Source organism: Callithrix jacchus, chromosome 7 (genome assembly GCF_049354715.1).
Source record: "Callithrix jacchus isolate 240 chromosome 7, calJac240_pri, whole genome shotgun sequence".
NCBI classification, from domain to species: domain Eukaryota; kingdom Metazoa; phylum Chordata; class Mammalia; order Primates; family Cebidae; genus Callithrix; species Callithrix jacchus.
Window position 1 is genome coordinate 8,790,564 of NC_133508.1, and position 25,491 is coordinate 8,816,054.

General features: G+C 39.1%; 1 long non-coding RNA gene across 1 annotated transcript; it reads left to right on the forward strand.

Annotated features, from left to right (window-relative positions):
• Nucleotides 1-1,966: 1,966 nt before the first annotated feature.
• Nucleotides 1,967-19,833, forward strand: LOC118155247 (uncharacterized). Its single transcript, XR_004745473.3, has 3 exons — nt 1,967-6,239; nt 17,638-17,761; nt 18,178-19,833. It is a non-coding gene; the product is annotated as an uncharacterized LOC118155247 (long non-coding RNA).
• Nucleotides 19,834-25,491: the final 5,658 nt, after the last annotated feature.

Genomic DNA, 25,491 nt, shown 5'->3' on the forward strand with positions numbered 1-25,491 from the left:
CTTCCACTATGTTTTATGATTCCCTGGAAGGCACATTATATATTAATAAATGGCTGCTATTCACTTGATTTTTTTTTTCACCTTAATCTTTCCAAATGGCAAAAATCTGTTTATGTGTGAACTTTAAAAGTTTGAGTATGATGCTTCAATGCTAACTGAGTTTTTCCCTGGAGAAATAATTTCTAATTAAAATTTTTTAGAAACCTTGGCCTCTTGACCTAAACTTTTAAATGGTATTTTCCCATATTGTTATATGCCAACTACACACATAGACCAACTGTACTCAAAATTGTAAATCTTCCTCCCTAAAAAGATATCAGAGGTCTTCAGAAGAGTATTGACCTAGCAGTAATATGCAGTTTATAAATATGGTGTATAGCTATTTAAAGAATCCATTTAAATATAGACTGTTACTTCCCAAATAGTGAGAAAAAAAACTTTTTTGTTTTCTTCTCTGTAACATTCCAGGGCACCTCAGCATGTAACTTTATGTATCTAAGAAATGTGCTATGACTTACAGGTTGAGAAAACAATTGCCATTCTTGAACAGACATTTTTTTTTCATTTGTTTAAGCAATTATTTACCAAATGTCATCTAAATCCCACTAATTTGCAAGGTACCAGCATAAAGTGTCAACCACACAGACATGTCTATTAAGTATATTGTTTTTGTTTCATGAAAATCTGATCCTGAATGTGTCTGGGATCTGATACTCTTGAGTCCATCCTTTGTATTAAGTGCTATTTGCCACTGCAAATACAGAAGAGCTCATGAATTGCTTCAGCATTTATTGTTAGTTCTTATTAATAGGTATGAGGAAGCACTCTTTCAAGTTTTTGGTGCCCGATGGTCTTCACAATAAAATTGTGATGTAGACCTTTCATCATCTCTGTTTTTCATACTGATATATGATTTATAACAATGGACACAGGGGCTTGTCGGGGGTGGGGGGCTAGGGGAGGGACAGCTGGGGTGGGGGCATAGGGGAGGGATAGCATTAGGAGAAATATCTAATGTAGATGATGGGGTGATGGATGCAGCAAACCACCATGGCATGTGTATACCTAAGTAACAAACCTGCACGTTCTGCACATGTACCCCAGAACTTAACGTATAATAATAATAAAAACAATGTACTCAAGGACAACCCTTCTAAGAAACGTAATATTGTAATATACTAGTTTATTAGTTCCATGATTGTAGACATAATTCTTTTTTGAAATTACCTATATAAATAAAAAATAAATCTGTTTTTCTAAAAAAATCACTCTTGAGGTCTATTTTCTTTAAAATAGTATATACAATAGAAACTTCAAACTAATACTCCAGAAAAATTCAGTAATGCCTCTAAATTGCTAAGCACAAAACTGAGAAACAATGCCAGTTTGTCATGCCATTAGAAGCAATTTTATCAGCCAGTACATTTGCAGAAAGTTCCTGGCACCATTTGCTAAATGACTTGGTTATTCTCATTCATATGGATATATTACTGGGAACAGCATTGATAAACCATAAGCGATGTAAAAATACAGATGTAGAGATGTGAGTCTGTAATGCTTTTAGGAAAGATGATGAGTCCTACTGAACCTGAAATGAATGGTGATTATTGTTTAGATCTGAGCTGCCAATAAGGTAGCCATGAGCCTCAGGCAACTACAAGCTCGTAAGACGTGGGTGACATTAAAGACATTTTTCAAGATTGAAAGCAATGCTCTTTTAAAAAAAATTAAAAATATGGCAATTTTTATTAATAAATGTCATAACAGGCTATGGGTTTATTATTATTTTAAATGAATCAGTGAATCATGATTTAAATTGTTCTCAAATTTATCTTTGAATATGCTAAATTAATTGAGATGTAACCAGATTTCAAAGATGTGGTGTGAATAGAAGAAAACATATTTCATTAATAATTTTTATATTAATTGCACATTGAAATAACTTTTTTGAATATATTAGTTCAAATAATAGAGTTAATTTAGTTGGTTTTAGTCTTTTTTAATGTGGTTACTAGACCATTTAAAATGATTTGTATGTGTCTTACTATATTTCTATTGGACAGTACTGGTGTAGACAACTGGTTAATGAAATGTGTAGATTTTTAAAAATTCACATTCTCTTATAAAAGAATTGTGGGGCCTGGTGCGGTGGCTCAAGCCTGTAATCCCAGCACTTTGGGAGGCCGAGGCGGGTGGATCACGAGGTCAAGAGATCGAGACCATCCTGGTCAACAAGGTGAAACCCTGTCTCTACTAAAAATACAAAAAATTAGCTGGGCATGGTGGCACGTGCCTGTAATCCCAGCTACTCAGGAGGCTGAGGAAGGAGAATTGCCTGAACCCAGGAGGCGGAGGTTGTGGTGAGCCGAGATCGCGCCATTGCACTCCAGCCTGGGTAACAAGAGCGAAACTCCGTCTCAAAAAAAAAAAAAAAAAAAAAAAAAAAGGGAACATGTCAATAACACATCTGGCATTGAGTTTTTAAAACTTTTTTTTTTAATTTGCCAACTACCTTCTTTAATCGATTTACTATGACTCATTTCCAAATTCATTGGCAATGGCGTAACCATATACTGGAAGAAACTGAGTTTTCCAACATCGGTTTTAATTGACTCTATTTTGCCATTCAGAATGATCATGTTTTTGATGCATTAGTCATCTACCCTTGAATGAATCTTGCTTGAAAATATCAAGAAAATTTAAAGCATTTTAACAACTTGGGAGCACATAGCAACACATTGACAAGATTGCATATATACTCTGCAGAATGTATATGACACCTTTTAAAAATAGTACCCTTTTTACAAAAAAAAAAAAGTCTGTTATGCAAAATGTTGGCCTGGTGCTGTGGCTCATGCCTGTAATCTCAGCACTTTCGAGACTGAGGCAGGCAGATTACTTGAGGTCAGGAGTTCAAGACCAGTCCGGCCAAAAATGGTAAAACCCTGTCTCTACCAAAAATACAAACATTGGCTGGGTGTGGTGGTGGCAGTGCCTGTAATCTCAGCTACTCAGGAGAGTGGAGGCTGAGGCACGACAATAGCTTGAACCTGGGGGGGCGGAGGTTGCAGTGAGCCAAGATAGCACCATTGTACTCCAGCCTGGGTGACAGAGGGAGACTCCATCTCAAAAAAATAGAAAAAAGTTAACCAAAGACAGCATTTCTCAGACTTGAAACATCATTTTGTCTCTGAACTGGTAACAAATGTCAGACTTGGAGTTAGGGTTTTCCTCTCTGACGTCTCTCCCCAGCTCAATCTTAAGCTCAGGACCATTTTATTGTGTTAAGACTGAAGGCATTAATTATCTAAATCAGGATAGGAAAACATTAAATGGCTGAGACCTAAATTCCAGTAATATCTTTGCTGATGACAGGGAGAGTGTGAAAGATACAGAATCAGCCATACAATAGCGGAATATGGCATATCTCTCCCTCAGTGTGAGCTGGACATGACAAGCTCTCAGATTTCCCTCAATCTCCATTTTGTTGTCTTTCCTGGTTGTTTCTGGGCCCCCACAAAAGACCTTTGCGGTCCAGGTGTAAAGGGATCCATGTTTTTGCTTGTTTCCTTCCTACCTTTTTGATGATCTTCTGTCTCCCTTTAAGTCCGTATCTCAACCTAGACCTCTGTGCAAAGCCATGGTGACTTCAGAGCTTTTGACGTGCTGCATCTGATACTTCCTGTTCTAACAACACTCAGCCCGTGTTCTTCTCCAGTCTTGTCCCTTAACAAAACCTCCTCTGACCTGAGCATAGTTCTGAAAAGTGACTCCAGAGACTGATAAAATCATTTGTGTGACAATGATATTAAATGCAGATGGCATTGTGTATTATGTCTCCAGCGAACTATGATATATACAACATATACTGCTTTAATCATGCAATAAATGCATGGCTCAATATTCAGTTATGAAATATTTGCTATGAAGCTGACATTTTAGAAGTCCTTTAATTAAATAATTGGCATAATTCCACCCTGCTCTGATTCTTTCTTTGTAAAATTTATGTAGCTATCATTTTACCCTCAGGCATTTTTTAGACTCTCTGTCACCCTTTGGATTATAAAGGTCTCACGCAGTTTCAAGAGAGAAGCCTTGGTTAATCGTGATGGGGTCTTCTGTTATATAAATGATGTTGATACATAAATATAACATGTATATATGTAAATACATATGTGTGTATGTGTATGTATGTGTGTGAGTGCATGTTATATATCTAAACAGAAACAAGTTCCCAAGTTCACACAGACTGGCTTATACTCAAGTGTTCTGATTTTAGATCCTAAGTTTTGTGGAATTGCATTTTTTAGACAGCCCTAAGAATAGACAAAAAAAAAAAAAAAGGTAAAATAATTGAATAAAGTTGGTAGTTTTAGTCAGTTTGTTACATAATTGAAAAGTTGACAGATGTTTACTGAATTTGTACATTAGATTTGGATGATTTTCCCTAGAATACAGGCCATATGTCAAACAGAAACTTAAGAAAGGGAGCTGTAAGAAGAAAGACGTGGTCGTACTCCAGAAAAGCCAATGTAGAGGAACGGTAGTTGCCAAGCTGGACGGTGTGGCGGGGAGGGTTGAACTGTATGCTGTGTTCAGAATTTGCTTTGGGGAGTCCCAAATAGAGAGTAGGGGCTTAAAAAGGCAGGCAACCCTCCCCTCCCTCAGCTAAAGTGGCCCTCGGGAGCTGGAGTAGGGATTTCTATCATTGCTAACGTTACTGAAGCCTGGATCCCTAGTTCCTTGGCTCTCACATAAGTAATAGAAATGAACTCTAGGCCAAACAAATATTGTCAGGCAAAATTGAATTGGCTTAAGTCTCAACCACAGCAAGGGAGCATTGGCCCAGTGCTAGCTGCTAGCTCCCCAAAGGGCTCAGCTCTTCTTATTTTAAGGAAGCTGGGACATGAAAAGGAGCCCCTGGAGGCAGACGGAGGCCGGGAATTTTCAGCACCTGCACTATAGGATAACACGCTTCTTCAAGCATCATATGTCTCCCTAGCATGTTAAATCTTCACCCCTGGGTGTGTTTTTAGTATTTTAATGAGATTATAATGAGGAAAAACTCAGGGTAGGTCGGTGCTGAGTCCACCTCCTCTTTAGCTTGCTGTGTCTGGTCCCGTTCTTACCAGGAATGCTGGTCTCACTTCAACAAACTTGGAAGAGGGCCAGATTCTTATGGGGAGTGCTGGGGTTCCATTTCAGCAATCTTGAGGGACATCACTCAAGGAAGTAAAGGGTTAGGCTCTTCCTTTTATGGTGAGGAATTTAGCTTGCTTAGCTAAGTTAGGAGGGGGTCGACTTGCTAAGAGAGGCAAAAGTAAGGAGTTTGCTTGGACATATTAGGCATATTAGGATCCTGAGCACTGCGTCTCCTGTCTGCTGTCTCATCCCTATGCTCTTTCACCAAGATGCCAAGAACAACAAGCCAAGGCTCGTAGGACATGTGAACACATGGACAAGTGGCACCCACACCAGGCCCGCTGAAAGAGCACCATGGAAAATGCTGAGGACAGATGGTACTGCCCATGTACACAGGGATACAGTAGGACCGAAAGCCAAACTCAGGGGAAATTTTCTCCATCCTTGGGCCTGGGGCATTTAAAGTGTGAAGAGGGAAGCACGACACCCCCCAGGACCTTAACTCCTCACCCATGTTACCAGCTAAGCTTTGCTGCATGATGAGCACAGGATTGGCAGGGAGGCACTTGGGGCTGGAGTCCAAGCCCGGCCATTTCAGCTGGGCATGTGGCAAACTCGTGAGAGGAGTTGTCACATCGGTATTCACAGTTGGGAAAGCACCAGCTTTAATTCTAGCATTACCTTAGGATCGGTCTGAATTTATTGTCTTAAACCCAGAGCCATACATGTTCGTGGGGCCTGAAGGAGGCCAACCCTGTCTCTGGGGTAGACACATTAACCTCGACCCCTCACAGTTTACTCATCTATTAGCTCCATGTTGATAGTCAATATGAAACTTATCCAATTGTCCACAGAACTGATAGTTAGATTTTTTAAAAGAAACATAGACATTGACACTCCTAGTCTTAAAACTTGAGAAACTTACATTTGTCTTGTCTGAGTTTCTTTCTCAGGAAAACAACCATCAGGCCCACCGCTGATTTCAAGGAACTGAAATTCTCCAGATCGCTGCATCGTCATGACTGCCAAATGAACCACCTGTTGTCTGCCGACCAACTACTTGTCCTTACCCCTCCCTAATTGCTGTTTTTCCACAGGTAGTTACATTTCTTCTTTGATATATAAATATCAAAATTTGGTTAATTGAGGAGACAGATTTGAGAGTGATCTGTTCTCCTAGGCTGTAGCACCTAACTACAGGCTTCTTCCCTCGCAATCAGTGCTCATTGTCTCAGTGACTGGCTTTCTGTGTCTCAAGCAACGGACCTACAGCAAAACCCTGGTGTCTGGGTAACAAAAATATTCTTGGGCAGGAAGGTGCTGATTTGCAATTAAGCCGTTTCTCATATGGCAACTCTGTATGGTATTTTCCACCCTGTTTAGAAGCTGGGTTTTATTTAACAGTGGAAAATAAGTATTGATCAAAATTTGCCCTGTAAATGGACTTTCAAATGAGTAGACTACTGGTCCTTTTTGAAATTGTATTAAGTCTCTTACATAATGCCTTATTCCAAGTTTCTATGATTTAAGATTATGTTTCCAGTTTCAGTGGTTAAACACAACTTAGTAACGTATTCTCTACTGTCTATACAAACTACTTCATACTGAAGTTGACTGTAACATACCATTGGTATGCTTATATATTTGTTAAACAGCTCAGAATAAAAGCCAGGTATTTGAATATCTGCCCCAAATATAAAAGTAGTATTCTGAGCTGAAGCATCTAATTTTTATCTGCAAATATTATAGTTATCCTTAAATAAAAGATAACATCTTTAAAAAATCAACAAAATATGTTAATTTTAAACAGTAAAGAACTTTAAAAAGTTTAATAAAATGATTTTTTAAGAATTTATTTACTATTTATTATTTTTAAGATTCATATTCTGTGTTTGAACTCAACAACTTTGGGACTGGGTTAAGATATATAGTTAAATTCAGCTAAAGCAATGTTGTCCAATATTTAGGGTTCATATAAATTATTACCCTATAGTTTGTTATCTGCAAATGTTTCTTCAGTTATTGAGGAGTTTCATTTAAAATATTTTAGAAAAAATTTAAAATTTAAAAAGTGCATATTTTATATAGTATCACAATTATGAACTTCGAGTTATAATATTAAATTGAAAATTAAGATAATGTTTTCTATGCATGAAAATGTAAAGTTTTGGAAATTTATTTGGATATTTTCATATAATTTACTAAAAATCAATAATAAATAAAAACGAATGTTTCTAACTTAATGCAACTTACAAAATGTGGAATATTTGATCATAAGCACCTTCACAGTCAACTGCTCTCAGGATAGCTAAATCGAACCTATCTCAAAAGTGAAGGTTGGTTAATCTGGCAACATACTTTTGAACTTGGAAGATAAGGTAGTTGAAAAATAAATGGTTTAACTTTTCACTGTCCCAGTCCATAGCTGAGGTATTTCCATGGCTGTATGGGGATGTCATGTTTGAAAATGTTAAGTTGAAGCAAGGTCTTGTGTTAGCACAGTGTATTTGAGGATTTATCTTCTACTAAGTACAGACATTTACATATTTGAAAATGTTGAGCTACGTGCACATAGCTTGTTTAAATTTGTGAATCACCTCTGCAATAAAGTAGGTATAAAGACCTACAGTGTGATCTAATGTTAGAATGAGTCATAATGAAATTATATCATCAAAGCAAAGAGCAAAAAGACATACAGTGATGTGGAGAGAAATAATGACATGTTACTGAAGAGTTAGACTTTGAACTTGAAAATAGATACCTGCCAGATATCATTCTAGGGAAAAGCCACCTGTGAGAGAGTCATTTTTCTTCAAAAGAAGCTCTTTGTGGAGGCTAAATATAATCACTATTGTGTGATTTATGGACAGCTCTCAAGCAATGTGGATATTTTTATTCCTCTCTCTGAGTCTGAATATTCACTGTTGTTACCTATTTGGATAAAATATCATTTTGAAGTTTGACCTCTTTAAAAATTCTCTAGGTCTACTGATACTGTTAATTTTTAATTTGGGACTCTGCATTTTGTCACACGAAGCTCTAAAAAACAACTATATGCTTACTGGTCAGTTTTCTCATATTACCTCAAAAAGAGAGAAGCTTTTATTGAAATCCTCTTTACACAAAGACAGCCTCAATTAGAACTACCTCTGTTTAAAGACAAATTTTCTTGGTTAATAGTGTTTATAGTGTTTAGTATGATCTAGCATGTGGTTTTTGTTTAACAAGAATATTTAAATAATAAGTTAATTCAGTATCAAACAATATATGGACTTGGGGACAAAATAATAAGAAAAAATATAGAATGTGTAATACCTAAAAAGAATCTTTTTATGTGTCAAAAATGTGTATTCAGAAAATTGTTTTTACATTATTTGAAATGACTACCAAGTAGACAGAAATAACAGGATTAAGAAAATATCTATTTGTGACCCTGTATTAAAAAACAAACCATTTAGTGAAAATAGATACACAGTTTATAATAAATCTGAAAACACCCACATGGTAAAAACTTGATTTTCTTATCACATTTACACCCTTTCAAATACATAGATCTATTTCAGTAAGCTTATCAGAGGAATGTTGACAATAAAGATATTCTACCTTAAATACAACACAAGATATACAAAAAGATGGATAAATGCATGAAACATCATGGATAGTAAAGGACATTTGAAAATGAAACATTATGGACAGTAAGAAATATTTGAAAAAAGAGACATTTATGAGTGAAACTTTACTGCTAAATATTAAAACACAATTATCCTCTAGTAATTACTGTTTTTATTAGTGTTGATCAGACAAAAGAACATAAGACATTGTGTGGCAAAGTTGAGCCCCAAAGCTATCTTTAAGAATTTGATACATGATAACATTGTATTACAAATCAAGAGAAAGCACTGGTGCAGGAACTCAACTGAAAAATATATTTTAATTAGTTTTTGCCTCCTAAATTTTTAGTAAATATTTTTAAAATGCATGTTTTATATTATATACTATCACAGTTACAAACTTAGAATTATAAAATTAAATGAAAAATCCAGATAATATTTTCTATGCATAATCATGTAAAATTTTGGAAATGTATTTTAAAATTGTCATATAATTTACTAAAAACCCATAACTAATAAAAATGAATGTTTCTAACTTAATGCAACTTGCAAAATGTGAAATTTATTATAAGTGTCCTCATTATTCTCTCCCAAAATTCCAGGTGGATTCCACACAAACCTCATGAGGAGATAAATGAAAGGAGGAGAATGAGGAACTAGGAAAATAAAAGAGGGAAAGGATGAAGAAGGGGAGGTAGTCAGGGACAAATTTATGACTACAGTTATGGATTTAGCTAGGCGTAGAGGCTAAAAGCAAAGATTACAAAAAGATATTTTAGATCTGAGGGCACAAAATATAAGTATTTTTGATCATTAAAAAGGTCACAATCAAGGCAGATAGTAAGAAACAGGCACACACCTACAAACACATGCCCAGGCTTGAGTGTTCACACACACCCAATGACAATAAAAATGGGCAAAGACATTAACAGATTTGCCTAAAGAGGGAATGTACATGGCTAATAAAACATAAGAAAATCCAATCCGTTGATAATCAAATAAGTTACAATGGTAAGATACTTAAAGGTTGAATTTTTCTTTTCGTACATTTTTGAAGATTAAAATTATTTAAGGTGAAGTAATAGGATGACATGGGAACTTTGACTATGTTGTTTAAAATATAAATTAGCAAAATCTTTCTGATAATTATCTTAAAAAATATGCATCAAGGACCTTAAAAATGTCCATGGCCTTTGATTCAGTAGTTCTGTTTTTAGAAATCCATTCTGAAACATGAAATCATGATCAAACATATTTAGAACTTATCTTCAACATAAATATTAAAAAATCAAGGACAGGTTTAATAGGTGGTTATTTAGTTGCTAAATAGTGTTACCTTTTCTAAAATATGTTTCCAATTAGATTCAAATGAATGACCCAAAGGAAGACTTTCAATATAACCTTGTGTGAAAAAAAGCAGGAGAGAATTGTGTACATTGCAAAGTTTAATCTCAAAATGAAATAAATGATAGGCAGGAAATATACTAAAATATTGAGATTATTTTTCTCTGAGGTATGGATTTTTACAGGATTGTTTTTTAAATGTGTGCTTTCTATATTTTATTTCCATTTCTACATTTCTATTATTTTCATGTATTTCCTTAATAATCATGAAAAATCATAACTCTTCCAAAAACTATTAAGAGCTTATAACGTAAGATCTGGGCACAGGACACAGAGCACAGGGCACAGGGCACTCGGCACTCCATTGCTGTGGCACAGACATTCTTTCCCTCAGTTAGAAAAAGTCTTCTCTAAGGAGGCAGAGCTTTTTCTTTTTAACATTCATCGTTAACACCCACCTTATATCAACTTGAAAAGATATGTGTAGATTATAATGCTAAGTGTTTAGGAAAACTGAACCTAGGATTTCAAGTAAAGTATTAAATAAAATTTCTACTCTTGAATGACAAATGAAAGCATTAGCTAAATGCCACAGGCCAGAAACTCATGCTTTTTAATGAAAAGAGAGGGAGGTAAAGATGAAGACTTCATAAATTATCTTTCAAACAGCTAAATATAGGGAGATACTTGTTTCAGCAAAATATTATTTAACTTCCACAGCATCGGTCACTCTTCATGAATTGACATGCACCTTCTACCCAGTAGGACTATTTCACTTCTTCCTTTATGATAATTGTTAACAGTTTGACCCCAGATTAAGGGAGGTAAACCCAAATGAGGCCCACTCACTCCAGTGTCAGTTTCTCCTTGAATTTCCTGGCACAGGAAGCCGACTTTGACTTAGTTTAGAGAGGCTTCATTAGCTGCAAGTCAAGAGCAGCCCCTCAGCAGGGCTTTCTGACAATTTCATTGCCAACCCACTTTGGTTTGCAAACAGAAGTGTGGGTGCCCTGTCGACAAAATAGTGGCAAAACAAGATATTTGCCCTGCATAACGAGAAGAACGTTTCCAATCGCTAGACTCACCATGCCCTTTGGGAAATCAACTTTTCCCTTTGTTACTCATTGATTGACTGATTAGTTCATTCATTCATTCAATGCGTGTTTCGGGAAAAACAGAGTATATAAAAACAAATAAAACTTAATAAATACTCCTTATAACTTTATAATCTAGTGGAGGAGGACATGTTAGTCTCACACTTGTATTGTGTTCTTCTTCCATAATATTTTTGCACACTATGTTGACGTAAGTTGTGATGTGTAACCCCAGAATATGTTGACACACGTCTATACCCCGCTTTACTAAACAGGAGGCCATGGGGGTTATTTTCTTTAAAAACCTGTTTTGCATGTGCGTGCGCGCACACACACACACACACACACAATTGTGGTAAGACTGTAAAATAGAAATCTTCACAATCTATCTAAAATATAAATGAAACATTTTATGAATTGTGGTTCAGACACATTTATATGCTACAGAGTGCAATGTGCCTATACCCATAATAAGCACCAGATGTTTGCTCCTGGGAGACTGATGAAAATAAGACCCGTGAATGACTTTATGACCCATTTGGGGATTATGAAATAATGCATGGTTTTTGTATGGAGATGTAGTTAGCTAACATACTGAAATGTAAGCATGTGACTCACCAGTGGTGGGGCACGGGGGTGCAAAACTAGTTGGTCTTGTTTACTCAATGATCTCATGTTCTTTTTGCCTGGTGAGCTCACTGTCAGCACAACAACATATCCTAGGTGATGGCTTAAAAAAAATGGGGTTTGTGTTGAAATAAGTTGGGGCATCCTCCCAACTCTATCCTTCCCTCCTGTAGGGTTCCATATGTGTTAGCACAGAGCACTGAGAAGAATAAAGGAACCTGATCACATTTGCTTCATCCAGAATTTCTCAACTTAACAATGAATAGGGAGGGTTGATTTGTCAGTCTGCGTGTGTTTGGTTGTTGTTCTTTTTTCCTGGATTGCTTGTATAGCAGCCATATCAAGTTTTCCAACAGATGATTTCTGAGATATTTTCCTAATTTTACTTATGATACTCAGATTATATTGACTTGGGCCACTTACCTCTTTCAGAAGGTAATCTTTTCTGCAAACTATGATCACTTTAAATAACTGGTTTGTAAGGTCAACATTCTTGACACGAATAGCTTTTCTAGACACTGTATTTGCAGTTTGGGTGAAATGGCCCCAGATGGACTTGCTAGGCTGTGCCCTCATGCTCCACGTGTAGGGTACCCATAATTGTATGTTTCCATTTTATTGAAATCTCTATATGCAAAACTACCTCTCAGAATGAGACTGTGCACAACTGAACACAATGTAAGATGTGGCCCTCTTTCTTGAGGTTCTGCTCTCAAATTGAAACTGGCCCAATAGTGCCAGTTTTTGTTTTTTTTTTTTTTTTGATAAAGACAGAAATTCTTCTTCTGGCCTTAAAGCTTGAAACTTACGTTTGTTTTATCTGAGTTCTTTCCTCAGAAAAGGACCCCGAAGCCTCTCAAAACATTCCAAAGAACTATAGCTCACCAGATCATGGCATCTAGGCAATGAGATACCAGGTCCCTCATTCATTAGAATTGCTTCCTTACCCCTCTTTAGTTACTGTTTGACTCCAAATGGCTACATTTCTTTCCTGCCATATGACCCCCTAATTTTGGTCAGTCAGGGAGATGGATTTGAGACTGAGCTCCCATCTGCTTGGCCTGAGTACCCAATCAAAGCCTTCTTCCCTGGAAGTACATGTTATCTTAGTGATTGGCTTTCCGTGTGGCCAGCAGCAGGACCTCCACTGAACCCTGGTGTTTCAGTACAAAACGTGTGCTGCTGATTTACTGCTTTGCCTGATATGCCAGCAGGGGCTTGGCTGAAGTATTTCAATAGGGATGCCCCTGTTCAAATAGATACTCTGAAATTTTATTTTATTTCTGTTTATTGAACCATACAATAAATTAAAAATTGCAAAATTCTAGTGATAATATTCGATTTCACCTCTGTAAGAATCCACAGAAACTTTCAGTTTATCTTGACAAGGTGTTCTCAAGTGTGTTTTATGAAGTACTAATCTCACAGGCTGCTCTATAAAAAGTGGGGTTTGTGTTGAAATAAGTTGGGGCATCCTCCCAACTCTATCCTCCCTTGGCTTTGGGTTCCATACATATTAGCACAAAGCACTGAGAAGAAGAATAAAGAAACCTGATCACATTTGCTCAATCCAGAATTTCTCAACTTAACTTGCCCACATGGCTCTTTTCAACAAAACCTCTTAAAAATGCCGTAGAGAGTGGATAAACATGAAACCAACCACTGGAAATGCTGACACAGGGAGCTTCTGTCCGGCTGGATCTTGACTTCATTTTTTGTAGCACTCCCGTCCTGTTTAATCTTCTGTTGGTGCTCCCTAGTTCTCTGTGTCACCAGACCATAGCTCCCTTTGTCTCGTGTTGCTGTGTATTTCTCTGTAAAAAGAACTTTGTCCTAATATTTTAAAAAATGGTAAATTCTGTGACTACGTTTGCAAAGTGTGCAAAGTTCAGCTTTTAAATGCTGGTTCTTCATTAACCATACTTGAAGTATGACTGTTCTAGTGTTTCCTGTTAAATGCAATAGGAAATGGTGTTATTAATTAACACAGGATATTGTCTCTCCCTTTGCCTAGCAGCCCTGTAGCATTTTGGCTTTTGAATGTTCTAGGTCTGTCGTCTTTTCTGTTTCTCCACTATGAATCCAAGAGGAAACTAAGTGTCCTAGTGAATATAAATATAGTCCCAGTAAGCTTCCTGACTGACAAGGATACATCTGCTTGAAGAAGCTCCAGCATTTTTTTTTTTTTTTTTTTTGAGATGGAGTCTCACTCTGTCGCTTAGGCTGGAGTGCAATGGTATGATCTCGGCTCACTGCAACTTCCACCTCCCGGATTCAAGCGATTCTTCTGCCTCAGCCTCCTGAGTAGCTGGGACTACAGGCACGTGCCACCATTCTTGGCTAATTTTTGTATTTTTAGTAGAGACAGGGTTTCACCATATTGGACAGGCTGGTCTCAAACTCCTGACCCATGATCTGCCCACCTCGACCTCTCAGAGTGCTGGGATTAGAGGTGTGACCCACTGTGCCCAGCCTCCAGAGTTTTACTGTTTCACCATTTCATTCCCAGCCGGAGTGCATCACAACATTCTACTGGGAGCACTAGTTAGTGTATTAAGTATGATACAAAACTTGTGTTAATTTTAGAAGAAATAAATCATCCAGATATATTTAGACACTTTAAAAATAAAATCTTTTATTCTCTCTCTCTCTCACAATTTTCTGGGATTTCCTTCTATTTTTCTTTAATGTCTTTATTTGCCCTGAAAAGGACTGGCCATTCCATTTGCACTCATGTTCATCTCGGTGGGGTCCTCTCCGCTTAGGTTCCGCCACTCATGAGACCTCACCCTTGAATTAATCTCTCCATGTTCTGATCCACCTTGTCCCCACAAAAGGCACCTACTTAAAAATGTGATGGTATTGCATTTTTTTGCTCATCTATCTTCTTTTAAAGGCAACAATCAATTTTGCATTCTTGATAGAAAGCAGTGTGTGAACTAGAAAACATCCAATAGTGGTTAAATAAATGGCTGACTTGTCTGCAACATATAAATCTTTTTTTTTGAGATGAAGTCTCCCTTTTGTCCTCCAGGCTGGAGTGCAATGGCAGGCACAATCTTGGCTCACTGCAACTTCTGCTTCCCAGGTTCAAGTGATTCTCCTGTGTCACCCTCCCGAGCAGCTGGAATTACATTGGCCCACCACCACACCCAGCTAATTTTTGTATTTTTAGTAGAGATGGGGTTCCACCATGTTGACCTGGCTGGTCTCGAACTTCTGACCTCAGGTTATCTACCCTCCTTGGCTTCCCAAAGTGCTGGGATTGTAGGCGTGAACCACCACTGCACCTGGCCTATAATTCTTTATAACTTACATTTTGTTAAGAAACTTTTTCAGAGCTCCTAATTACAAATTGCTCGACATTCATATAGTTAAAAATAATACCTCATAAATGTGCATGTATTTTCTATCATGCTGTGTATCATGTGCACACATGTTGTCTTTATCTGTTATTTTTATTTACTATTATAGAATAGTTTTTTGACAAAACCTTTTTAATGTTTATTTTGATTGGCTGTATCATCATCGTATACTACATCATCTTATTATTGGTCAGTCACATAAGTATGCAACTGTAAGTATTATTGTTCAGCAAACATTTACTTCTTAGCTATTTGTAGTTTTTGAATGATAGAACTAGAATTTGAACAGGTTGTCTGGCCCCAGAACTCCTGCTCTCAACTGTCATCATGTACTTCATTTCTCGGCTATGTTTCTTAACATGAAATCATCAAACCAAACAGGTATGACAAGCTCTTTGGGCAGAATCATAGTTTCATGTATTATTTTTAGAAGCAAAACTGTATAAGCCATGACAGTTTGCACGAGTATTGATTCATTAAAATAATCTCGACTGATGAGCTAGTATAAAAGCATGCATTACAGTAGTTCAATTCGTCTTTATTACAGAGTCCAAACAGTTGTATATGTATGCTACCTAATCATATTTTCACTTGTGAGAATTGTTTTTATGTCCTTTGAAAATATGTCATATGGAGACTTGACTTTTTCTGTTTTGAAACTAAGATACATATTAACATTTGCTGGTTGTTACATGTACACATGTATTTCCTAGTTTGTGTTTTTGTCATAACTCTGTTATTTGTTTTGTTTTTTAAATGTATATGTTACATTTGTAAAAGTATTTTAGTTTGACATTTTCGTTTTGAACTTTTAAATTTGTTTCATTTTTGAACGATCCGGTCTGCATTTCTGTGAACTTCCAATTGAGAGGCCTTGTTGCAACATTGCAGTTTAGCTTTTCACTGTTTTACACTTTCATCCACTTGGTGTTTATTTTAGTATATAAGTTGGCATCTAAGTATTTGTTCCAACAATAGCTATGAAAAAACTATTTATTTTGTCTTCCCAGGTGAAACTCTAAAATCTATCATATGGAATTAGTCAAGGTTCCCTCCACTACCATTCACCTGAAAATACTGACATTTATCCACCTACACATTCAAGCCCTAGCACCTGAAAGAAATCTCATTATCCCATGTCACATCTCAGGTAATAGCTCAGGATGATAGTTATTTACTTAATAAACAGTGTGGGTACCATTTTTCTGGTCAACGTTTTCTGAATTGGCTTTCTGCTCAATATTATATTGACTTTGTACTACAATACCATTGGCCTTTGTTAAATTGCATATAAATGCATCATTTTGAATCTGTTTGCAATAACTATTTGCATTTGGAGCATACCACAATTCCAGGAAGAAAATGCAAGCAATCCTCTCTGGAATGAAAGTCCAGGAGTTGGCGGCAAGTACCGGCTGCAGGAGAGGAAGGCTTCTCTCCTTAGCTTTTATGGTGCCAGCATCCCAGCCTCCCTCCACACTCGGTTCCTTCCCTGGCAGAAGAGGGAGAGGATTATCTGAGTGGGAAGTTCAGAGAGAAGAAGCTGGCATGCTCCTCTCTCTGGGATTCACCTGTCTGCAACCTATTTCTCCTTGACTCTTGACTTTTATGCATTTACAGTAAGATTCCAGGCTCCGCCGGGCTCGGTGGCTCACGCCTGTAATCCCAGCACTTTGGGAGGCCGAGGCGGGTGGATCACGACGTCAAGAGATCGAGACCATCCTGGTCAAAATGGTGAAACCCCGTCTGTACTAAAAATACAAAAATTAGCTGGGCATGGTGGTGTGCGCCTGTAGTCCCAGCTACTCGGGAGGCTGAGGCAGGAGAATTGCCTGAACCCAGGAGGCGGAGATTGCAGTGAGCCGAGATCACGCCATTGCACTCAGCCTGGGTAACAAGATCGAAACTCCGTCTCAAGAAAAAAAAAAAAAAAAAAAAAGATTCCAGGCTCCAGGAAGGGAGGCCAGTGGTAGCACAGACACCTGCGGCTGGGAGGCTGGGTCTCTCAGTTCTCGGGCTCACTGTTCAGAAGCCCCTGCATTGCAATCCTCAGCCATATCTTCCCCCATAGCGGTAATGAGGCTGATGTTTTTCTCTCTCTCTACCAAACCTCTGAATCCATCTGTTAGGTGGTTCTAAGACTGAGTAAGTGTCACTGGTTTTCTTTAAGTCGTCACGGGAATCCAAGATTAAGAACAAACATGTTGAAAGGAATTAAAATATTAGCATCGTATGTACTTAAAGATTCACTTGATCTATTTAAGTGGATATTAGCAATGATAAAAGACACGTTCTGATTTTTCTTCTCACCTTCACGTTCAGGCGCTCAGGAGGCTACAACATGCTGAGAATATACACATCTGTCTTCCCAAATCCCTCCTCAATTTTCACAAAACATGTTTAGAAGTTATTAATCTTATAAACAAAAAATATTTGGTTTTCTCTTACATTTAGAAAACTGTAAACGTCAAGGAAGCAAAAGTCACAGGTGCGGAGTGCACCATCTTTAAATTTAGGGTGAGCCAGTGATAGCAGCTGCCACCCGTGAGTTGCTGTGGACTCTTGCTCACTACGGCCTGTGAGTATTCACCTAACACTATCTGATACAATATTTCACAGAGATTGTCAAATGCTTCTGGTTTCTTTGCAACCATCTTAAAGTAATAAGTGGGCAGACAATAGATTGTAAAATATAGGGATGTTATTCCTCTCAAGTTCAGCTCAGGTATTATCTACCCCCAGCCCTAGACTTTGGGGCCTTGCAAGGTCAATTCTCTTTATTATTAGCCTTGTTATCAGATTGCCTCACAGTACTTATGTATAGCTGGCAGCAAATATTGCTTAAAACAACATGATTGGATAATCTGCTAATGGTAAACATGAGTCTCAATAAGAGAACAGAAAAAGTAAGACATTCTGTTGAGAGACGTCTGTTGAGCTTTCTTGTGAGCTGTGTGGTGCATAAAGTGTTTCTAATGGTTTTCTGTCTTTTAGATTTCAGGATAAATAGGTGTGTTTGAATCAGCTGATTTCTGTTACTGGAGTGCAGCAGTACTGCAGAGCTCCCGAGCTTTGAATCAAGCAACGCAGAAGTCTTCCTAACAGGTTCCTTCCTACTTGTTATTTTGCTGTTCATTGCTATGAATTATCACACCTCATTCTGGAAAAAAAACAAACAAAGCAGGTTTTCCAAAGTCAGGAAAATCTCACGCATATTTCCAGCGAAGACCTTATATTCTACCCCATCTCAGTTTCCTGGCCTAACAGGAAGGAGGAGACTTCTCCAGTATCACAAAGCGGATCAGGCATGGAGACCGAGTCTCTGACTCATAACGCTAGAGTATTTTGTTTTGCAGTTGTGAACTGGGGTGGACACTCACTGCATGTATTCCCTTTAAGATGCCTGCTTTTGCACATTTATGGAACCAACCTAATTGCCCATCAGTTGAGTGGTAACGAAAATATGGTACATATACACCATGGAATACTGCTTCTTTAGTTATAAAGAAGAATGAAACAGGCCTGGCCCGGTGGCTCATGCCTGTAATCCCAGCACTTTGGAAGGCTGAGGGGGGAGCTGATCACAAGGTCAGGAGTTTGAGACCAGCCTGACCAACATGGTGAAACCTTGTCTCTAATAGAAATACAAAAATTAGCCAGCTGTGGTGGGCACCTGTAATCCCGGCTACTCAGGAGGCTGAGGTAGGAGAATTGCTTGAACCCGGAGGCAGAGGTTGCAAGTGAGCTGAGATTATACTACTACACTTCAACCTGGGCAACAGAGCCAGACTATGTCTCAAAAAAAAAGAAGAAGAAGAAGAATGAAATAATGTTTTTTGCAGTAACTTGAAGGGAACTGGAGGCTATTTCTCTAAATGAAGTAACTTGGGAAAGGGAAACCAAACATTGCATGGGAGCTAAGCCATGGGCACGCCAGGGCATATGGGGTGGTTGATGAACACTGGAGACACGGAAGTGGGGAGGGCGTGGGTTTGAGGGAGGAAAAGTGCCTGTTGGGTACAGTATCCACCACTTGGGTGATGGGTGTGCTAAGACCTCAGACTTCACCACTGTACAATTCATGCATGTAACCAAATGCCACTTGTACCCCTACAGCTATGTAAATAATAAAATCAAAGAAATATTCTTTTAAAAAGAAAAACAAAAAGAAGGTGTCTGGTTTTTAACCTTTAAAGACTGATCTGATAACAGCATGAAGGATGATGCCTAGAGAGAAGTTCCATTGTCCTGGGCAGGTGAGACAATTCCAAAGAAACAGCTATTTTTATTTTTCTTTAAATAGAGTTGTTTTTTTCTTTCCTGAATAAGACTTGCATTTATGATAATTTTATGGTTCAGTATGAATAATGATTCTTGAAATGCTTTTTTTCCAGGACAAATGTAAGCTCCAAGGCAGTTTCCTTTTCCTACTCAATAATAATTCTTCCCATTACACAGAGAAATTCTCAGATACGTGGAGCAATATCAAATTATACTTAAAGAAGCTAAAAATGTCTTTGGCTAATAGATGATTCTAAATCAAATAATTAATTTTTTCTTTGTATTGAACAATGCAGAATAAAATTATTCTGTTTCTATTCATCAGTTAATTTAGAAAACGCCTTTGCGTGTCTTTTATAGTTTTATAGGTGTTGGGGGCACAGATTCAAAACTGTGGAGCTAATCCAGAATGGAAAGATCATTTCCTTACGGTGGTGATATGTGGAGGTGGCTTTAAAAACGTGTAGGAGGTGGACAGGAACATCAAGGAGAAACTTCAGCATCGGAGAAGCTGTGCTCACCAAAAACACGCTCATATAAGGCAGCAGTTCCTAGCTCCAATTGCCTGGGGCATAAAATTCAAGGTGGCAAATGGTGAGAAAAGAGAGTGGAGGGTCCCACTGGGAACTGTTGGTGACTGGAAGGCAGGACTTGGACATCTGCAAAGGACTTAGGGTTTCCATCCTGAAGGCACTGGAGGCATCCTAGCCTGGGGTCAGGGCTGCTTGAAGCTGTGTGGCAAGATCCGTGGTCTGGAAAGACCGCAAAGCTAATGGTGGGATGGCTGGATTAGGGGGACGAGGCTGCACCCACAGGTGCCCGCCAGATGCCTGATGCATGTGTGAGGCCAGCAGTAATGGGGAGTGGATGGGGACTAGGGGGGTCTAGAATGGACTGAAGGAAGCAGGGTGGGCCCTTTGCAGACCACTAATCTTATGTTTTTATAATATATTATTTTATAGTATATTATTGGCTCAGTAATTTTATACACACACACACACACACACACACACACACACACACACTATTGAGACAGAGTCTCACTCTATTACCCGCTCTATTACTCAGGCTGGAGTGCTGTGGTTCAGTCTCAGCTCATTGCCACCTCTGCCTCCCGGGTTCAAGTGATTCTCCTGCCTCAGCCTCCCAAGTAGCTGGAATTACAGGCACCTGCCACCACACCCAGCTAATTTTTTTGTGTTTTTAGTAGAAATGGGGTTTCACCATGTTGGCCAGTCTGGTCTTGAACCCCTGACCTTGTGATTTGCCTGCTTTGGCTTCCCAAAGCGCTGGGATTATAGGCATGAGCCACCGTGCTCAGCCTAGTACATATTTTTTTTAAGTTGCAATACCGAGTGAGTTATAGTCACCCTACCTGAGGTCTGTGGAAATTTAGTAGTAGTTCCCTTCATCCAGAGTATTACAGACCTCATTTTTATGCATGTTAAAAACTATAGGATGATCGTCTTATTCTTTTTATCAGAAAAACTGTGGGAAATTCATGTGTTAACGTTGTTTGATGATAAATGACGAGTTTTTCATCAGTTTTGGTTTTATTCTGGCTTGTATTTTGTTGCTTTTTCTCCTGATTTGCTTGTTTTTGAGGAAGTTGACAATCCTGGATGTGGATAATTTCTCTTGGAGGAGCAGGAGCGTAAGGAGACTGAACTTCTCTCTCGGTACACAGGGAGAGGCATTAGCTTAACAGCCCTGCCCTCTCGTATTAGTCAGAGAAACAGAACCCATCGGATGTGCTATATATGTGTGTGTATTGTGTATATACACACATGTATAATATATATATATACACACACACACATACATATAAAATGTATAAACCTCTTTATATATATACACATATAAAAAATTTATATACAAATAAAATGTACAAACATCTTTGTGTATAATGTGTATATATATAAATAAAATGTATAAACCTCTACATATAGCATATGTATATATATACGGATGTGTGTATATGTGTGTTTGTGTGTATATATTTATATAAAGAGGTTTATACATTTTAAGGAACTAGCTGATATGACTACGGAGATTGAGAAATTCAAAATCTACAAGGCGGACGATGAGCCTTTCTTTCTGTTGGATGCCCTGGGTAGGGCAGTCTGTTTCACTCAAAGTGCACCGACGTTAATGTGAGTCTCATCTGAAAACTCCCTCACGGGCACATGCTGCATGTTGTCTAACCACACATCTGGGCACCATGACTGGGTTGATACAAGAAAATTCACGATTGCAGCCCTCATATCCCTGCTCCCCCTCCACCACCTTCAGGGAAGAAGAGGGGAGAAGTGAAGGAGAGGCAGCCCCACTTTCCTTTCTCCCAGGAGCTGGGTGCTCACCAGGGGCCGTGCTTTGCTCTCTGTGCTGGGCTGAAGCAGAAGAGCTAGTGCTGTTTCAGGTCTCCCTGATTCATGCAATTTCAGTTCTGAGCTGAAATTGAGGAAAAATCTGAGTGCTCTGGCAAAGAGCTTTTAGAAATAAAGAAAACATCAGATTCTAGGCATTAAAAAAAAAGAGAGGGAAATGTCTTGGCTTGGCCAGGACATGTGGCTGCAAGCTTTGGGGATAAGAGCCATGGATTTCCTTGGTACTTAGGGGATTGGACTGGATCATGCTTAATTGGGCCATAACTTTTGTGACCTGGGCTGTCGCCCATCGGTATTGGCCAAATGAAATTTCCAATAGAGACGTCACTTGAGCTGATGGAGCCTTTCCCTACAGGATGAGGCACCTAATAGAAAGGGGCCAGGCTGCAAGAGCAGAACCCTAAGCACGGGACACCAATGCTCAGCACAGGTTGGGATGGGGACTGAGGAAAACAAGGGCGCTGGGCCCAGCAGGTGCAAGTCTCACTGGGGACCTCAGCAGATACCCACCAAATGGTCCACATAGGAAGGACAGAGGCTAGTCCAAAGCCTGTGTGGCTCCCCAATAGTGGACCTGTTCACATCACCAACTTAAAGATTGATCAGCTCTTCTCGAGTCCCCATTTGAATAGCAATATGCATTTACTGGATACATTTCACTTTCTCTGCAATCCAGATATCAACCATAGCCTAGAGAAACTGGCTTAGCCTTTGAGTGCAGACCTGGTAGACAGTTCAATGCCATTTCCTGAATTTCTTCATATTTCCAGAGAAGTCAGAATCTCACGGTCATTTCTGGCCGTTATAGGACAAATAGGTGTGTGTGTAGTAATAGTCCAACACTCTGAGACAACAGGGTCTGCAGCAGAGAACAAGTTTAATGATTGCAGGGTGGTGAGTGAAGAGGTGGGAGAAGAACATCAGATTCGTCTTCCTAAGGAGTCTTTAGCTGGCGTTTGTGAGGGCACAGTGGAGGGCAAGGGCTCATGGGCAACATCACCTAAGGTCCCCGGGGAGTAGAGCCACATGACCCCCTCATTCCCATGGGCATCACCCCAAGCCACAGTGACAAGCACCCTTCAAGTTTCACAAGAGGATTGGGACTCGGGATGATTACAGGATCATTCCTAATGCTTGATCCCAAAACACACCCTAGCACCCCATCCAGGGAAGAAATTGACACTGCCATGTCCCACCCAAGATGCCAGGGCCAGGAGGTGGCAGCAGTCGTGGGGGGGATGGGACACTTTGAGAACGGGGCCTTAGGGACCAGGGTGCTCAGGCACCTGAGAGCCCATTCCAGGAGGCAGGAAGGTGACAGGAGTCATTATCATGTGAGCTGAGGCTCTGAAGCCAGAACATGCTGCCGTATCCATTGGACTGCCCTTATGAAACACAAGTTTCAACATAAAATTATCCCAAAATTCAAGACAGCACCTGCAGACCCTGATGCCCCAAGTGTGGGGCCTTCCTGAGCAGAAGGCCTGGGCGACCACACTGGCTGGTGTCAGTGAGTCCAGCTCTGCTGGCCAAGGCCTGCTGTGCAGAAAGTGCTGTTGTGGATAAATGCAGAGGAAGAAAGTGACCACCTGCTGCTGGCTCTCTTCTTGGTTTTTTATTTGGAACTACTGGCCTGCAAAAATCACCTATTGATCTAAGCAGGTCCAGGACATAAGAGTTTCCAGTTTTACAGGACTGCCTCATGGGGAGGCCTACCTCAGACCAGCCTGGCGCCGACTGCGTGTGAAGGCACTCTTCAGTACCAGGGACTCCACTCACCCAGGATAAGTCACATCCTGCACTATCAGCCTAATTAAGGGTCATAGTTTGGTCTCTCATCAGCCTTGCTGATGTATTTCTTTTTTTTTTTTTTTTTTCAAATTTCTCAATCAGATCAAGGGCTGAGCTTATGTTATTAACCAGACCCCTGCAATCCTAGTAAGAATATGCTTGGTTCTTGCCGAGGCTGACCACATGTTAAATGCTTCCAGACCTACATAGAGAAAGGGGCCTAAGTAATGTTCCTGTTTCTCTTATCCCCGGGAGCGCCCGTGTCCTTAAGGCCCCACCTCGGTGAGCTGTTCTATAGACACATGCAAGACTCAGAGGCAGGTTGACCGGCACTCTCTCTTTCTTCCCCTGGCACAGAGGTGCATGTGCTTCCAAACTTTAAAAGGAAAGACTTCCAAAGGAAAGGAAATCTTGAATTAATCATTCGTAAAGCAAGTTCCCTTTTACTGTCTCTCAATAATGAATGAGGTGCAGAATCAATAGCAGCATAGATGTATTCCAAGGGTAATCACAGGAGTTCATTCTGCTTCTGGCCCGGGCAAAGCTGTCCAGCCTCAGAATTTATGTTCTAATAACATGGCCTGGCCCTCCATACCCACGCCCACACGGCTGCTCCTCGCTTTCTTATTTTGTTCGTGCTATTCACTATGCCTTTCTTGCCTGGCTGATTTTTATCCAATCCCAAAACGTGGCTCAGAGTTGACTTCCTCTGAGGGCGTTCCTGTTGCCACTAAAGTCATGTCCTTGATGACCTGTTGTGGGTACCACGGCCGTACTTTCAATTACTCTACTGTTTCGAGGCATTCTATTGACTCCTCTATCTTCTCCTCCTAGACTTACAGCAATGCAAGGACAGGAATCCTATCTGTACTCTACTTACTCTTTACAGCCCACCTGTAGTTTAGAGCTTGGTGTAGAGCAGTTCCATTGAAATACTGACCTGACGACATTTCAGCTTATATTTAGTTATGTTCTCATATTTTTCTAAGAGACTCAAAACAAAACTGATAAACATGTTTTTAAAAAAGGAGTATCTGATTGTTTAGAAATGCTTTTTACAGAAAAGGGCTGGTTAGATTCTAAGAGAAGCAAAACTACCCTTTAAACTATTTATGTTAAAGTTCTCCTCTCCCCATGTAGCTTTTACATGGTCTCATGAGTTATGACATCAACTTCTTCTACGACCTCTAGAAAGTCATTTTATGCCTCAGTTACTTTGGTCGTGAAGTTAGAGATGAAAGTAAGTACTGCTAAGCAGTATTGACAAAAGATGCTTGATTTGGACGTGTTATAACTGAACGCTCCCAAAATCATTCCAAACGTATTTTTTCTAAGGTTCTGATGATCATGTTGGTGGGAAGGGAGAAGCATGGGCTTTCTATTTGACGGTTCGGTATTTCAGTCTCTCAAATCAAGCTAGCAGAGTTAAATGTTCTGGTCATATTTAACTCACGTCCCTTTTTTTCCAAATTATTCAACTATGCCATGGCAAATAATACTTGCTTTATCCTATCGGTAGACGGTATGCTGACAGGCTTATAAAATGATGATTTTTCATTTCAATAAACCATATTTAAATCATCATCGTATTCTTTATCTATCTACTTGTAGGTAATTTGGTTTACTGCGTTAAGTGAATTTTATGTTTTTTGAGTCATTACTCAAAATTGGTCCTATGAGCTATTACCCAAATAAAGACTGCACTCAGAGATAATGTAGCATTAATGAGAAATGTCTAAGCAACACAAATAATCTTGGAGAACTGTAAAATAAAGTTTGAGGATAATGCTAAAATTCGAGTTGTGGCCTCATTTTGAATGCAGTATGGCACATTCTTTGCTTTCAGGTC